Source organism: Stegostoma tigrinum, chromosome 15 (genome assembly GCF_030684315.1).
Source record: "Stegostoma tigrinum isolate sSteTig4 chromosome 15, sSteTig4.hap1, whole genome shotgun sequence".
NCBI classification, from domain to species: Eukaryota; Metazoa; Chordata; class Chondrichthyes; order Orectolobiformes; family Stegostomatidae; genus Stegostoma; species Stegostoma tigrinum.
In genome coordinates this window covers 31,815,310-31,833,842 of record NC_081368.1, presented here as the reverse complement: position 1 = coordinate 31,833,842, position 18,533 = coordinate 31,815,310, and the positions used below count along the sequence as shown (strand labels likewise).

The 18,533-nt window shown below is 39.6% G+C and overlaps 1 protein-coding gene across 4 annotated transcripts in view; it reads left to right on the top strand.

Annotated features, from left to right (window-relative positions):
* tenm1 (teneurin transmembrane protein 1) overlaps positions 1-18,533 on the top strand; it is a 2,164,854-nt gene that overhangs the window by 201,049 nt on the left and 1,945,272 nt on the right. Inside the window, exon 3 of one of the 4 annotated variants that reach the window (XM_059651406.1) lies at positions 13,987-14,071. The exons of the other annotated variants lie outside the window; for them this stretch is intronic. The gene's annotated coding sequence lies outside the window, so the exon portion shown is untranslated. The remainder of the gene's footprint in view (positions 1-13,986; positions 14,072-18,533) is intronic. 4 annotated transcript variants of the gene reach the window in all.

The following is an 18,533-nucleotide window of genomic DNA, read 5'->3' as shown; positions in this document are numbered from 1 at the left end:
TCTCTGCTCTCTGCACAGCTTGATACTCATTGCTGGCTTTTATTCTGGTGGGTCTCATGTGTTATGCCATTTGCATAACAACTCATTAAAGTTCCAATGGAAGTTTACTGTTGTTTTAGGATCCTGCATTTTGTTTCACATGCTCCTTGAAATAAGCCTTTAAGGTGAAGTCTAGAGGGCTGCATAGGACTGGAGAGAAAAAAATGCTTTGACGTTAACTCTCCCATTACAATTGCATGTGCTCTGTTTTCATCTATTACAGGAATGGGTTAAATTTGGCCCTTTTGGGCATCCAGAAAATGGCTATCATGCTCAGTTATTGCTTGGCAGAAACATCCTCTGCTCTAAATCAGTGTGATGTAGCTTAAAATTGCTCTCATGATATTTAATTGCTAAAATCTAGGTTTGTATTTCAGGAGTGAAAAGATATACCATTTATGCATCATATTTCACAACCTTAGGATGTCACTAAGTACGTGACAATCCATACTGCAATTTCAGTGGGAGTCACTTATGCAATTTTATAAAGCACCGTCCTGGGAAATCAATTTACACATATAAATGCCAGACAAATGGAAGCAAAATAATTACCTAGTAACCACTTTTTTAATGAGGGTAGTTGAGGTAAAATATTGGACAGTATAGTTGAAAGAATAGCCTTGCTCTCTGCATTGTTTAGTTGTTTAACAATACCTGATGCAATAAATGGATGCTTGATTTGAAATCATCCAGAAATAGGCATCTCCTACAGTGCAGCACTCCCTCAGAATCCAGATTTATGCTGAAGCAACTGATCTTAGGTGGAGGTGCAATAGATTTCATACAATTGGACTCATCTGCGGTAAAATATCGACAGTTATCCTTTCATGATGGTGAAGTGATACAAGAGTCAAAATCAATTGAGCTTAGAATCAAGCAGAGGTGTGGAGCCCTTCTCGGCTGAATAGTCTGACACTTGGTAGCTTTACACATGAAGATTGGTCAGCTCTGTAAAATACTGAAGGACAACTGCAACTGTACAGCAATACCACAACATGGGTTAATGCCTTTACAAAAGGAAGAAAGTTGAAGGGAGAATATGCACTGCTGATTGAGCTGAAAGATAGCATTGTGTATGACTTTCAGTTCAATGTCATTCTGCATTACTGTAGTATCCTTTGCTATCCTGAACCAGAATTGACAACTGTGTTGAGTTGGCATTTCTTGCATTTTAGAGCTCTGCTTACATATCACATTTAAAATTATAATTTGCAAATAGTATGAGACCTTGAAATGCTGTGATTACAATTAAAATCATGCATTGATTAAAAATTGTTTCTTCATGCGTAAAAGGACCTCTGCACACTTTTTGTTTCTCCCTATTAGCATTCTATTCACAGTGATTATGACTGAATCAGAACTACGGTCTTTTGATTTAGAAATGCAAAGTACTGGTTATCTTGGTGTGGGATTGTAGGTGAAAACCAATTTTAAAAAAAAAATCGATGACAGAAAGAAGATGCTTATTCTTGCTTTCCTGAAGTCAAAGACGACAGAATAAAATAGAATGCTATTTTATCATTTGCAATGTTAACAATGAACATCACATTTCATTTACACAAGTGACTCAAAGGAGAAAGAGAGTTCATTGTGTGTTTTGGATGCAAATTAATTGGAGAAGGGCAATTTACAGATCCAGTGTATGGGAAATGTCTTTCAGGCTCTTGAGCAGTGTGCATTGGAAAGAAAGGTTGACCTTCTAAAGATAAGGCTGCACTGAAGTGAAAAGATTTTCATTTCTTTCTCTCTAAGCAGACAGATTCTTATCAGCAGATTCAGCTGTGTATTTGTTACTGGGGTCAATAGAGCAGACAAAATGAAAGGACCTCATCACCCCACACTGTTCCATAACTTCCTCAGATTTGGTGAAGGATAATTGCTTAGCAATAACATAGCACAAAGGTGTTCTGTGTGATATTGTATCCTCAGGTGCATCTTACGAAAGCTGACTTTCAGTAGTCATCAGCCCAGTCTTGGTCTGCTTTGATGGCACAGCCATTCCCTTAAGAAAAGAGAGGGTGGGAAAGAAGTTTTTTTTAAATCCAATCTCAAATTCATTTCTTGGGCTGTCAGATAATGGAAATGGAAACACCTTTTATCCGTTTGGCATTCTGCCACTGCATCAGTGAACAAAAGTCCCTCAAAGTTCATCAGCAGGGAATATCTCAGTACATTCACCTGGGAAATGAAGGGAAAATGTGAGATATTGTCAGCTTAAAGCTATACTTATGAAGTGGCTGAAGTTTCAATTTAATATCCTCATGTTTTCACATTTTGTTTTTCATGAAATCCTTTTATCTGAAGATGGTGGAAAATATTTGGTTTCTCTGGTTGTCCCAGGCTTCCTGTAATTCACTTAACTTGTCATTCTTTCTCAACTTTTCACTTGAAGAGTGCAGTCTCACCTGTTGACAACATATACTCGAAATTAAGGGACATTTCAAGTTGATTCTTTGGATAAATGTATATTATGCAAGTTCACATTTCCAATACTGATTTCTCGTAGACAGATTTAAACTTTTAAAATTGTGAATTTGCTCCTGTTCATAGTTAGTGGATTCTATTTTTATATTTAGCCAGTAAGACCAAATTGTTCCACTTTGTGATTATTCCTACCTGTTTAGTGCCAGAGAAAACCAATAAAAATCAACTCTAGTGAGTGTGAATGGGCTTTTTGACTGAAATGACAATAACATCTCTCACCTAACGTGCTCTAGTGGGGGATTATTGGATTGTGATTAAGTCTCTTTGGACGATATTGCAATATCACAAGAGAGACTGAGAATTACAGTTCACACAATTTTTTTGCAAAGCCAGCATTTAAATAAGCGAGGTAAAGTTTAATGGTTAAAGAGTGACATGGCTATGATCTGATAGGAACCATTCCTTTTTAAGCAAGCTCCTTTATGATCTTGATCCACTAGAGGTCTGTGCAGTAGAGGTTCATTTTATTTATTTATTCATGTTCTGTGGGCATCAGTGGCTGGGCCTGCAATAATTTCCCATTACAAATTGCCCTGCAGAACATGTTATTAAACTGCTTTCTTTAACTGCTACAATCCTTGGAACACAGTCTGTGCTCTTTGGAGCAGAGTTCCAAGATTTTTACCTAGTGACAAATCAGAGAATACTGATAGAGTTTCAAATCAAGATGGTGTGTGGCTTGGAAGGAATTTTATAGGTGGTTCCCATGCATCGGTTGCCTTTGTCCTGATGGGTGGTAGACATCATAGCTTTGAAACATGAGTAACTGCGGGACACATTTTAGTTTTTGCACACTGCTGTCACTGTGCATCAGTGGTGAAGAGAGTATAAGTGGTGGCCAGTGGGTTGCCACCCAAGTGAATTGCTTAGTCCTGTATGTTGTTGGATCTGCACTCATCCAGGTATGACTTTTGCCTGGTAGATGCTGAAAAATCTTTGTGGAGAAAGGAGATGGGTTACTCACATTGCATTTTCACTCACCTTATGATGGTGAGAAGGTTATTAATGAAGCAGCTGAAGATGATTTAGCTTAGCTCAATACCCTGGGCAACACTTGCAAAGGTATAAGGGACTGAGATCACTGTCTCCCTAAACTATCCATGTGTTAAGTTTGATTCCAATCCAGTGGAGAGTTTATCCATTGACTCTAGCTTTGCTAGGGCTCATGGGTTTGGTTGCAAATGCTTCGTCACCCTGCTTCATAATATCGTCAGTGCGCCTCCAGTGAAGCATTGGTGTTCTGTCTCACTTATGCTTCAGTTTGTTGGCGTGTTTGGTATCACTTCTGGTTCTGTTTTTCAGTATATTGTACATAGCGTTTAATTCAATGTGTTTATTGATGGATTCCTAATTAGAATACTAGGCATCCAGAAATTCCCTAGTATGTTTCTGTTTGGCTTGTGCAATCATGGATATGTTGTCCCAGTCAAATTTGTGTCCCTCTTTGTCTGTGCGCAGTGAGACAAGTAAGAATTGGTTGTGTCTTTTGGTGACTAGTTTGTGTTCATGTATTTGTATTGTCAGTTTTCTTCCCGTCTGGCCCATGTAGTGTTTCTCACAGTCCTTGCACAGTATTTTGTATATTACACCAGTTTTTCTGGTTTTGGGTATGGGGTCCTTTATGCTTGCGGGGAGGTGTTGTTTGGTGGTTGTTGGCATATGGGCTACCCTGATACCTAGGGGTCTGTATAGCCCTGTGGTCATCTCTGATATGTCCTTGATGTATGGTCGGGTGGTTAGAGAGTCTGGCCGCGTTGGGTCTTCTTGCTGTGGTCCATCTCAGTGTAATGGCTGATTGTGCTTTTCGGGTATTCATTCCTTTTGAAGACTTCGTATAGTTGCTCCTATTCTGCTTTGCGTAGTCCCGGTTGCTGCAATGTGTTGTGGATCAATTAAATAGCATCTTGATGCAGGTCCATTTGTAGGCATTGGGGTGTATGCTAGTGTAAATGAGTATCTTACCCATATGTGTGATCATTTTATATAGCTAGTCTGGAGTTCCCATTTGTTTTTGCATTCTATCATTATGTCTAAGAAGGGTACTCAGTTGTTGTCTTCTTCTTTTGTGAATTTTATCTCAGTCAGGATGTTGTTTATGTGTTGGTTTCTCCTAGTTTTGTGCGCTTGATAATCACAAAGTTGTCATCTACATATTGGACCTAACGTTTGGGTTGTATAGTGGGAAGCGCTGTCCGTTCTAACATTTGCATTACTGCTTCTGCAATCAGTCCTGGTATTGGAGATCCCATCGGTGTTCTGTTGATTTGTTTGTATATGCCATCTTGAAGATGAAGTGGGTTGTGAAGCACAAATCTAGTAGCTTCATGGTGCTGTCTGTATTGATATTGTTGGTGTCCTGGCATGCCTACTTGATTCATCCAGCAGTGTGGCAATTGTCTCTTTGGCTAGGTCAAAATTTATGTACATAAATAGTGCTGTTACTTCACAGGATCTCATCATCTCATCCTCTTCTGTCCTCGAGTCCTTGATGATGTAGTGGAATTCTTGGGAGGATTGGATGGAATGGGTAGTGTTGTCGACTATGTATTTCAATTTCTGTTGTTGTTCTTTGGCAAGTCTCTATGTAGGTATGCCTGGTCATGAGACAATGGGCCTGAGGAGCACCCATGGCTAGTGTATCTTGGGGAGCTCATAGAAGCGGGATGTGTTGGATCCCTTTGGCTTCATTTTTTGGCAGCCTGTCTTGCTGATGCCTCTTGATCTGTGTAATTTCTTCAGGGTCGTTGTAATCCGATTCCCTCACTGTGGTGTCAGGCTATCGCCATCTGTTGGTAGGTGTTGGTATCTGCTAGCAGTGCATTAGCTTTCTTGATGTGTTGAAATCTATTGAGGATTACTGTCAAGCATCCTTTGTCCACTTGTATGATTACAATGTTTCTGTCTTTCTTGCGTCTTTCCAGGTTTTCCTGTCTTCTGTGTGTATGTGTTCCACTTTCCTTTTTTGCACAGTGTTGGGATTATTATTTGTCTGATGGTCTGTGGTACTTCTTCCATGAGTCTGTTGTTCTTTACTATTGATGCTAGGGCAGCCAGGAAATCAATCTTTTTGGTGTCTCTGTAGTTATAATTCTATCCACGCACTGGGACAGCCTCCTCAATGTCTATAAATGGTCGGTCTGAGATGTTTTTAATCCATGAATCTGTGTCATTGTTATGGGTGACTTTGGACAGGTTTTCTTATACGGCTATTCTTTTCTTTGTTCTGGTCTTTTATTATTGTACGCCGATGGCTTGTTCCAGTGTGGATGCCCATTCTTGATCAGTTGAGTTGGAGTACAGATCTTTTTGACACACATTTTTTATGTGTGGAGGCATTTGTGGGCATTAGAGATCATAATCCTTATAATACTGTGTCTGTTCTGTTCAGCTGTCCTCTCTGCCTACAGATTGTTGACAGTTGGCTCATATTCTAAGATTTTTGACAGTACCTGCTTTCTGAGGTATTCGTGCAGGAAGTATAGTTGTTCATGTGTCACGGTGAAAACAAGAGGCACAACCAATTCTCGCTGATCTCAATACACACGGACAAAGAAGGACATGAATTCAACTGAGACAACACATCCATGATAACACAAGCCAAACAGAGACATGCCAGAGTATTCCTGGAGGCCTGGCATTCCAACCAGAACTCTATCAACAAACACATTGAACTAGACCGATATACAAACCACTGAAAATCTGAACTGGAAGTGATGCCAACCACCACAGCATATGAGGCAAAGAAATAACAAGTGGGTCAGAACACCAACACTTCACCGGAGGGGCATTGACGATTTTACCCGGCATGGTGATGAAACGTCTGCCGTCAAACACACAGGCTCGGCGAGCAAATCTACCACCTCATCCACAACCCGAGCTACAAATCTTCTCAAAAAAATTGATGATTTCATTGTTTCAGAAGAAAAATAGAGCTGGGAAGAAAAAGTGAGGAAAGGCTTAAAATTAACACATTCGAGCAAACATGGGGTAATTTTGATATAATTTTCAGTGTTTTATATAATTTGTGAAGGTTATCATATAGGAATTAATCCACATGTAGAAAACTCTGTATGTGCTGAAAATGCTGACAGCTGAAAAAGATTGAAATTGTGAAAATTTAAAATAAATTGTTTTTCTCTGTAAAGTGGGTTGGCATTGAAATCTTGGCTTATGTTGTGATGGCTGAAGAGAGTTGTCAGCTAACTAACCATCTGTGATTTCACAAAATGCTGAGGTGAAGACTCCACACACATCCATAATTAAAATGGTATGTTCTAAATTTGGAATCCTTCATTTATCCTTCAGAAACTGTGCAAATTTGACAGTGGAAAAAATATTGCAAATGTATGGCGCAATGGTGCACCATTTTCAGTGTTATGAATGCTGTTCCCTTTAAGGTCAAAACAGAACAGCTCCAGAGTTGATTGACAGCAGGTAATACTCTTTGGACATTGTATGGGAAACGTGTTCTGGATGGAGAAATGATCCAAAAAGGTAAGGTGGAAACTTGTGTTAGGGCTAAACTATAAATTTATAGTAAAACGCTTATAAATTACTGAAAGCCTTTTGCTGCTTTTTCAATATATGGATATTGGATTGTTAAATATCCATTACAGCACATCAGCATAGTTTTAGCCACCAGGTATTCAGTTACCCAAGAATCAATCAGACAGTCATCATCAGGCTGATGACCTTAGGCATCTGGAACTGGATAAAGTGCTCAAACCAATCAGCAATCTGTTGCTGACCAAAACTCCTACTTTGTATACACAGCCGCATGCTGTGCTATCTCATTCATCTTCCTTCACTGATTGCAAAGCAATGACTTTCAGTAACAAACACTGAGAATGCTAGAGAAACTCAGTTGGTCTAGTAGCATCAGAGAGAGAGAGAAACTGACAATGTTTTAAGTCTGATTGGACTCTTCTTCAGAACCAAAAATGTGAGGAAAAGGAAAGGGGTTTTTTCAATGGTAGGGAATGAGAAAAAGAGAAGAAAATGGATTTAAGTTAAGGCATGAAAGGGAGGAAATGTGCCCTCTAAAGTAAGAGCAAAGTAAACAAGATACGGCTGTGGGTGAGGGGCAAGTGGGGGAGATAATGTAAGGAAAATGGATAACAGACAAAGCGTGATCAGTTTCTGTAGTTACTGAATTCAATTCTGAGTCCTTGAGGCTGTAAAGTGCCTAAATAGAAAATGAGGTCTTATCCTTTGAACTTGCTTTATTCTTTGTTGCAACATTGCAGCACAGAAATGTTAGCATGAAAGCAAGATGGTTTATTGAAATGACAAACAACTAGGAGGCCAGTGTCATCCCTACTGACTGAGTGGAGCTGTTCTGCAAAGCAGTCACTTAGTCTATACTTGGTGTCACCAACAAAGAAGAAATCATATAGTAGGCTAGATTGAAAGAGGTACAAGAATAATGCTGCTGAAACTGGAAAATGTGCTTGGGGTCTTGGACAGTGAGAAGGGAGGAGGTGAATGGACAAGTGTTATGTCTTCTGTGTTTGCATGGCAAGGCATTTTCTCCACCATTGACAAACCCTTTGTCTTTTGCAATGGGCATTTCCCACTGTATATAAGAAATTTCCAATACCTTTTGCTTCTGAAGAAAAAATGTTCTGAACTCGAAACATTCACTCTGTTTTTCTCTCTCTACTAATGCTGCCAGAGCTGCTGAATTTCTTCAGCATTCTTTGTAGTTGCTTCAGATTTCCAACATTTCTAGTATTTATACAGAATTTGGTAACTTGTATTTTACAATTACAGAAAATCCTTCCTGAAACCTTTGTTCTAAAGCAGTCCTTTTCCCAAATCAGTCCACACTTAAACTGAAGTAAAATAATGAAAAAAAGGATTTGGTCTGTACAGGTCAGATGATTTGCTACACTGTTTATTTAATTTTTTTGTGAACTCATTATGGAAGTAGCCAAAAGATACCAAGGCAGTTTGCGATCCTAAGCCCCCATACTGTCCAATCCACAGAGCTGAAGATGACTCTCAGCTCTGAGTATTTTGAGGAAGCCTTTTCTTAAATCTTGCTGCATTATACAAGAAGAGAACTAGCAAATAGAAATGAGTTAATCCTTCATATGTACATGTGGCATTGGGGGTTAGTGGAATTTTAACCTTCCACAGCCATCAGCTGGGAGAGTTTAGAGTTTTGAAATTCTGAACCTCACTCATCTCCAATTTGCTTCTTTCAGTTTCAGTGGAGCCAGAAAGATGAAGGTGAGTGATGAACCTATTCTTTTGGGGTACACAGAAATTGAAATATCATACCTTGAGATTTTGCCATGCATTTTGTAGATAATGGCAGTAGGCTAGGTTTCCAAGGGAATACAGCAGCTGGGTTGGAAATAGAGAGAGTCAGATTAATCTGATGATGTGGGCTTTCCACATAGCTTTGTTTGGAAAGGAGTACACAAATATATGTATTAAGAGCAGGAGTAGACCATCTGACTATATAAGCCTGCTCCACCATTTGATAAAGTCAATATTAGTCTGACTGTTGCTTTGCCCCACTTTTCTGATTACCTTGACTCAATTTGACTCCCTTGTTATTCAAGAATCTGTCTATCTCTGCTTTAAAAATATTCAATGGCCTTTCTTCTCCCACTCTTTGGGCAGAATATCCCACAGATTTCTGATCTTCTTAAAGACTTCTTCTCATCTATTTGTTAAGAATAGGAGATCTCAACTAAGTTCCTTTCCCTGTGATTCACTGTTGTAAAAATGCAAAACATTAAATTCTAACCACTGATAACAAGGTGTAGAGCTGGATGAACACAGCAGGCCAAGCAGCATCTTAGGAGCGCAAAAGCTAATGTTTCAGACCTAAACTCTTCATCAGAAAAGGGTGAGGGTTCTGAAATAAATAGGGAGGGGGGGAGGCGGATTGAAGATGGATAGAGGAGAAGCTAGGTGGAGAGGAGACAGACAATTTAAAGAGGCAGAGATGGAGCCAGTAGAGGTGAGTATAGGTAGGGAGGTAGGGAGGAGATAGGTCAGTCCGGGGAGGATGGACAGGTCAAGGTGGTGGGATAAGGTTAGTAGGAAGGAAATGGGGGTGCGGCCTGAGGTTGGAGTAGGGGATAGATAAGAAGAAGAACAGGTTAGGGAGGTGGGGACGAGCTGGGCTGGTTTTGTGATGCAGTGGGGGAAGGGGAGATTTTGAAGCTTGTGAAATCCACATTGATACCATTTGGCTGCAGGGTTCCCAAGCGGAATATGAGTCCTGCAACAGCAATTCTGAAGAAGCATCCAGACCCGAAACGTCAGCTTTCCTGCTCCTCTGATGCTGCTTGGCCTGTTGTGTTTATTCACTCTAGACTTTGTCATCTCAGATTCTCCAGCATCGGCAGTTCCCACTACCTCCAAATTCTAACCCCATATCTTTTCACTATAACTTTTAACTGCCCTCTGGGCAATTAAAGATAGGCAATAAATGTTGGCTTAGCTGGTGATGCCGACATGCCATTAATGTTTTTAAGAAATGCTCCCCCAACACCGATTCCATACTATTCCCTCCAGCTCCCCAAGACTTCTCCTTTTCTCATCCTCACTCTGCTCCTTGGTCGCCATCTTGTGTTATACGCCTTCTATTTGTCCAAATGTTAACAAGCTTCTAAACCTCATTGGCCGTCAACCGAGAAACGGGGCAAACATTCATTTAGATTCTGCAGCTGAATTTGTTACAGCAATCTCTAGATTCCCAGGCTGCTCCAGCATCATCTCTACCCCACTCCTATGTCACTGCCAGTAAATATCAAGGCCAGAGTTAAAAATTCAATGTTATTAATAGTGATTCTAATCATTTAAGCATACACAGTACTAAAACAAATGGTGATACTGTGGTTGCAGTACCAAACCTGAGCAACATGTTTTAAGAGGGTAAATAGGCTTTTTTCACATATTCAAATTATATGCGAGGAATACCGGAATGTATTTTAATAAGCCTCTGTGGAAACTCTGCTAAAATACTTCAGGAGTCTTATAATTGGCAAACAATCGAAAACTTTGGTAATGAATTTAATTCTAAATCCATTTCCAAAAACGATCTTCAAAAGGAAATCATTTTTTAAAGTAATTTGAAATCTTCTTCCCTCCCTTCCTACACAAGTAAGTGCTTGCTTTTTTCTGTTTAATTGAAAAAGATTCATATGTTCTCCTTAGGCCCCTTGTGCCTATGCATTGACATCAAAGCCAGACCTGATTTTGTGTTTTTATCTAACACCCATAAACAGCATGAGTGAATGATTAACAATGAGGAGCAGGAATCCTGGCTGTGCGTTTTCCTTTCCTTCACCCAACAGCTTTGAGGGTAACTGGGGCAACTCTGTTATTTTCGACGGATGTTGACTAAGTATGCACAATCTATGCACTGAATACTGTGGTTTTCTTCTCACTGGGACATGGTAACAAACATGGTTCTGTCTTTATCAACTACATATTAAAATCATTGATGAAAATTTGGAACTTGAACACCATTTGGGGGAGATGATGGCCTGGTGGTATTATCACTGGATTGTTAATCCAGGGACCCAGGTAATGTTCTGGGAAAGCACCATCTGTGGAGCACAAAAGCTGACGTTTCGGGCCTAGACCCTTCATCAGAAAAGGGGGAGGGGGGAGAGGGTTCTGAAATAAATAGGGAGAGATGGGGAGGTGGATCAAAGATGGATAGAGCCTCCCCCTCTCTCCCTATTTATTTCAGAACCCTCTCCCCCTCCCCCTTTTCTGATGAAGGGTCTAGGCCTGAAACGTCAGCTTTTGTGTTCCTAAGATGCTGCTTGCCCTGCTGTGTTCATCCAGCTCCACACTTTGTTATCACAGATTCTCCAGCATCTGCAGTTCCCATTATCTCTAATGTTCTGAGGACCCAGGTTCAAATCCTGCCATGGCAGATGGTACAATAAATGTCTGGAAGTAACAGTCTAATGATGATCACATATCCATTGTCAATTGTCGGAAGAACCCATCTGGTTCACTAGTGTTCTTTAGGGAAGGAAACTACCATCCTTACCTGGTGTAGCCTATGTGTAACTCCAGACCCACAGCAATGTGATTGACACTTAACTGCTCTCTGGGCAATTCGGGATGGACAATAAGTGCTGCCTAATCAGCGACACCTCCATCCCATGAATGAATAAAAAAAAATTCAGTAGTTCCTGGTAGATATTGGAATAACATGACCAATGTATTCAGAGGATCTAAAATTCACATGATCACTATTCCACTAAAATGTGCTATGTGTCCATTTCAACAAAGTGCATAGGCACACAGAATAACATTTGTACATCAGCATATCCTTAGCAATTAAAGCCTTTTGTATACATCAATTTCACTCTATTTCTCTTGTCATAATAATTTGGGTATCTTGGTGATGATGGACATCTGTTCTTTTCCATGGTTTCCTTACCCAGGTTTGGAGAACTGAAATAAAATTTGCCTTTTTTATGTATAAAAGCACTAAAGATAAAGTAGCCAAAGGAAGTGACAAATGAGAAGGTTCCAAAATCATACAAAGGATAGCTGGAAGAATAAAACGTTAACTTGTACTTTTTTTTAACACCAGCAGCTCTTTAATGCCATTCCCGAGTTGTGATTTTTCATCTACTAGATTGGAGGATGATCATTGCCAGGCTATTCAATTGCTGGGAAAGCACAACCTTGGTTGACAACTGTGCTCAGGCTTTCCAGCAAGAGTTACTAGACAGCACTTCAGTGGAAATCCTAGTTAATCTTGCTGAAGTTCGAAGCCCTTGGATGTTTACCAACAGCTGACTGACTTTATTCAGCGAACTCAAAAGAATCCAAGATGGAAACTTTCAATCCAGATGCCTTAATTGCACATGAAAATGCCATAGGGATTATTATAGGGATTACCTTTGTTTCTTCTAGTTGACGACACATAATTTGAACTACAGTGAAAAGATTCTGCTATATTTCATTTTCAAAGGGGGCTAAGTAATTACGGACAATGAGGAATAATCTGGGACTATTTTTCTCCTTGGATATAAAGATAATCAAATAAACACAACAATAAAATAAATGAATTCAGGGCTACGATTGTAACTTGGCAATATACATCTCTTTGATGACATTCCCATGATCTCTGAGTACAGAAGTTATCATAATGCAGAAAAATATGTCTCAAATGCACTTTCAAACATTTTCATAACCATGTACATGGAAGTGGAGTTAGGGACGGGGAAGAATGTTACGCAGGAAGCGGGGTAGTGGGAAGGGAATTATCTTTAAATTCAGGTCTTGACATATCAGTAAGTTCATCTACATGACCACCAACATGAACAGTCTGCTTGATTTCACAATATCTTTGTCTTTTATATTTCCCACTTTGAAATTGTGTCCCTTTCCAACCTTCTTTTCTCCAGTTAAATTACATTTGATTCTGTCAGTCTGTAGGCATTTCATGCTTAGAGTTCCAAGGTTACCCTTTGCTCGTTCTCAATCTCTCAACATCCATTTGAAGTTAAAGGTCTAAACTTCAATGCAATATTCTAAAGGCCATCTTGAAAAGTTTTCATGATTCTATTAAAGCTACAACTATTCTTATTTTTTGTCGTGCTTTTATAATTGTTCAATAAGTTCTCAGAACATAGAAATTTAGTTGAGCTAAACAGCATAGCCACTAAATTGAAACTATAATCAAAGAGTCACCCAACACAAAGTGAAAGGAAACTCATGTATGGGATCATCACAAATAATCTTTTGGCTTAAATAACCTGTTTATGGACTGTAGATTTTATGCAATGCGAGAAAATGCTTTGGCTCTTTCAACACATTCACATTATAGCTCAGATAAACTTGTGGGAAATGGTGCTAAAATAATTTTGCATTTAAATACACGGTGTCCTGATCTAATACCAAAGTTACCTGATAGCTTGTGCCTGGATATTTATGTCCTGTATCACCGTTACATCTCAAGTTGAGTATCACTGGAAAAATGATACAGTTTGTCAACTTCCTTTGTCTTGCAATCATCAGAAGAAACTCAAAAAGACCAAATGTCAAATGATCGCAAAGGATTCACAAAAGAGAAAAGGGTACTGAATAGTTGGAAGATCTATATGATTGGCTGAGACATTGGCATGGAAAAAGAAGTGGGAAAGTTAAATTTGCAAATGTTCCTCTGTAATTTAAAGAAGCTGCAAACCTTGAACACATTCATTTTGTTTGAAGAGATTAGGTCACTGCATATGAATATAAGTCTTGCAGCATAAATTGTGATCATTTCAAATTTGGCTTTAAAAGACGAAGGATGACCAGACAGAAAGAAATACATTTCGGAAGTCATCATTTATTGAGGCAATGTAATGATGTACAAATAAGCAAGTTCAGCTTACTCCAATGTGCAGATCAGTTCAATTCAAACTGACCTCAATTTGTCAAAATCGACCAGCCAATCAGCAACAATGTATTTCTTTTCTCTCACAGATAGGGTCACGTTTATTGAACAAGGGAAAATATGTGCCCTAGGAAAGTGAACCAAAATGATTGAGTCTTGATGTGCCAAGTTAAAGTAGGTTCTATTTTTCAGTCTATTACCATACCTGACCCAAATGCTGACTCAATGAATGCTTGACCCAATAGGAAGTTTACATTTCCTCAAGCAATCTAATGTAATGTTTCTCTTTCATTGTTCATGTTTGGCTGTCAACAGCAAGGACATGTTGACTTTACAAGCAGAGTATTCCTTTCTCAGTACATTTGCAGTTGTTTGATATGTCCTTGCTGTCAAATTACTTAGCATTTTAGTCTTGATTGAACAATGGTGATGACATTGCATTGTTAAGTGATTATCTAGCTATTTTGCATTTTAGCAACTTTTGTTAATTGCTCTTGACCTCGGATAACTGCTGAAAATATGGAATAGAGAAAAGAATTCATAGTCATGGGGTGTTCACTGATTACACTTGGTCTGTATTAGTGATGTATTCTTGTACTCTAACTTATAGCTACATTAACTATTAAGTCAGAATCGACTAAAATTCCTCAGGTGGTTTCACCCCTCATGCACCCTAATTCTGGTGGAAATTCCAGAAAATAATATAATCTTGGTTGCATTAATCTCTGTAATTTTATTTGCCTTGTAAGCTATAGAATTCTATTCACTCCTTACAAGTCACATGATATCAAAAAGCAAAGACCGGAGAGGTATTACCACATACCATTGTTACTGCTCAATGAGTTCAGTGAAGTTCCAAGGGACAACATACCAGCCTCCACATGGGAAAATTCAACCAGCCAAGGAGAATTTTGAGGCCAGCTGACATATGACTGAGATAACATGGTGTAGAGCTGAATGAACACACCTTTTTCTGAAGAACGTTCCAGACTCAAAAGGTCAGCTTTCCTGCTCCTCTGATGCTGCTTGGCCTGCTGTGTTCATCCAGCTCTACACTTTGTTATCTCAGATCCTCCAGCATCGGCAGTTTGTACTATTTCTGACATATGACTGGGGCTGGTTTACGGTGTTTGTCTGAACATCCACATGGACCAGAATTTCTTGCCACACATATGGTAGTGAACAAAAATGTGGTCATTATGACACTGTCACTCCTTTGCCCAGAGCTAACTAGGCATCTTCCTACAGAAATTGTAGGCACGCTGTTGAGCCAAATGAAGAAATTTCAGCTTCAATATCCTTTTGTCAAATCAAATGTCAACACTTGTAGTGTTCATGCCACATAGTATAAGGTAGGAAAGCAAAATAACACTGACATAACTGTGGTCATGATCTGTAAAATGAGAAATTCACTTATAAATTTTAAAAAAATTGAAGTTAACAGAAATTATCCTACTTGAGGAAATTATATGATTTTAGAAATCAAAATTAGTTTGCTTCGTGCACTTAGTTGTTCACTTTCAAAAATGCTATATTTCCTGGAGTACCAAGATAAGATATTGCTGTATATAACACTAAATCACACAGTCCAGAAGGTTTCATGCTTGATATCTCGTTTATATTCTAGCAGCTGTCCAAGGCCAGCAAAATTCAGTAACGTACAATTGCATTTAGCAACTCTGAGATTCTCTTAATTACAGTTTTAGCTTCTCATCATATTATACTCACATCAGCTTGAAACAAAATCAATAAAATAAAACTTGGATATAACATGCTTTTTTGGACAGATTATCTGTTGAAATTCAGTCTACCTTTGCCATTAGTTGAAATAAGAATCATAAAGGATTAGAACAAAGCAAGCACCCTTGGATTGCACCCCCACAAAGCTTCCAGAGAAATGGAAATACAATTGAATGGTGACAAGAAAACTGTGTGTATAAATTTGAAAACCATCTCACCTATTTAATCATTTAAATATGTAAGAATAAGACAGGATAGCATTATTTAATTTCCAAACACTGTCAATCTGCTTTACAGAATTGGCGAGGAAAGGGGTAAGTCAGGTTTGCCACTGCAACCCAGGTGTGTTTAAACTAAGTAGTGGGGGGGAGGAGACATACTGCAAATGTAAGAATGAAGTTAAAGGGAAAGTGAAAATAAGAGATGTTAGGAAACACAACAGAATCAACCGAGCAGAAAACTCAAGAAGGGTTCATACAGAATGATCAGGTGAATAGGGATTAGTAAGAAGGGTGAGGGGAGTAACAAATTAAAAATATTATATATGAATGCACGATGCGTAAGAAATAAGGTGGATGAGCTTGAGGCTTAGTTGGAAATTGGCAGGTACCATGTTGTGGGGATTAACTGAGATGTGGCTTCAAGTGGACAGGGCCTGGGAAATGAATATTCAAGGCTATACGTGCTATTGAAAGGACAGACTGATGGGCAGAGGGGGTGGGGTGGCCCTGTTGCTGAGGAATGATATTCAATCCCTTGCGAGGGGAGACATAGAATCAGGAGATGAAGAGTCAGTATGGATAGAGCTGAGGAATTCTAAGTGTAGAAAGACCATAATGGGAGTTATCTACAGGCTCCCAAACAGTAGTCTGGATGTAGGATGTAGGATGTAGGTTGAATCAGGAGTTGAAATTGGCCTGTCGCAAAGGTATTACTACAGTTGTAATGTGGGATTTCAACATACGGGTAGACTGGGAGAATCAGGATGGTACTGGACCCCATGAAAGGGAGTTTGTGGAGTGCCTCCGAGATGGGTTCTTGGAACAGCTGGTACTGGACCCGACCAGGGAGAAGGCAATTCTGGATCTGGTGTTGTGCGATAAACCGGATTTGATCAGGGACCTCAAAGTAGAGTAGCCATTAAGAGGTAGTGGCCATAATATGATAAGTTTTAATCTGCAATTTGAGAGGGAGAAGGGAGAATCGGAAGTGTCAGTATTGCAGTTGAACAAAGGGAACTATGGAGCTTTGAGGGAGGAGCTGGCCAAAGTTCAATGGTTCAATACTCTATCAGGGATGGCAGTGGAACAACAATGGCAGGTATTTCTGGATATAATGCAGAAGGTGCAGGATCAGTTCATTCCAAAGAGGAAGAAAGGTCCTAAGGGGAGGCAGGGGCAGCCGTGGCTGACGAGGGAAGTTAAAGGCTGTATAAAGATAAAAAAGAAGTAGTATAACATAGCAAAGATGAGCGTGAAGCTGGAGGACTGGAAAGTTTTAAAGAGCAACAGAGGATAACTAAAAAGGTAAAACGTGGAGAAAAAATGAGGTACAAAGGCACACTGGCCAAAAATATAAAGGAGGATAGTAAAAGCTTTTTCAGGTATGTGAAAAGAAAAAAAAAATGGCTAAGACTAAAATTGGGGCCTTAAAGACAGAAATGGGTGAATTTATTATGGGGAACAAGGAAATGGCAGAAGAGTTGAATAGGTACTTTGGATCTGTCTTCACTAGGGAAGACACAAGCAATCTCCTAGATGTTATAGTGGCTGAAGGACCGAGGGTAATGGAAGAACTGAAGGGAATTTATATTAGGCAGGAAATGGTGTTGGATAGATTGTTAGGTCTGAAGGCTGATAAGTCCCCAGGACCTGATGGTCTGCATCCCAGGGTATTTAAGGAGGTGGTTCTGGAAATCGTGGACGCATTGGTAATTATTTTCCAATGTTCTATAGATTCAAGATCAGTTCCTGTGGATTGGAGGGTGGCTAATGTTGTCCCACTTTTCAAGAAAGGAGGGAGAGAGAAAACAGGGAATTATAGGCTGGTTAGCCTGACATCAGTGGTGAGAAAGATGCTGGAGTCAATTATAAAAATGAAATTACGAATCATTTGGATAGGAGTAACAGGATAGGTCAGAGACAGCATGGATTTATGAAGGGGGAATCGTGCTTGACTAATCTTCTGGAATTTTTTGAGGATGTAACTATGAAGATAGACAAGGGAGAGCCAGTGGATGTAGTATAACTGGACTTTCAGAAAGCCTTTGATAAAGTCCTGCATAGGAGATTAGTGAGAAAAATTAGGGCACATGGTATTGGGGGCAAAATACTGGCTTGGATTGAAAATTGGCTGGCTGACAGGTAGCAAAGAGTAGGATAACGGGTCCATTTCAGAATGGCAGGCAGTGACCAGTGGCATTCCACAAGGTTCGGTGCTGGGACCGCAGCTATTTACAATATACATTAATGACATAGATGAAGGCATTAAAAGTAATATTAGCAAATTTGCTGATGACACAAAGCTGGGTGATAGGGTGAAATGTGAGGAGGATATTATGAGAATACAGGGTGACTTGGACAGGCTAGGTGAGTGGATGGATGCATGGCAAATGCAGTTTAATGTGGATAAATATGTGGTTATCCACTTTGGTGGCAAGAACAGGAAGGAAGATTACTATCTAAATGGAGTCAAGTTAGGTAAAGGAGAAGTTCAACGAGATCTGGGTATTCTTGTACATCAGTCAATGAAAGCCAGCATGCAGGTACAGCAGGCAGCGAAGAAAGCTAATGGCACGCTGTCCTTCATCACAAGAGGAATTGAGTATAGGAGCAGAGAGGTTCTTCTGCAGCTGTACAGGGGCTTGGTAAGACCACGCCTGGAGTATTGTGTGCAG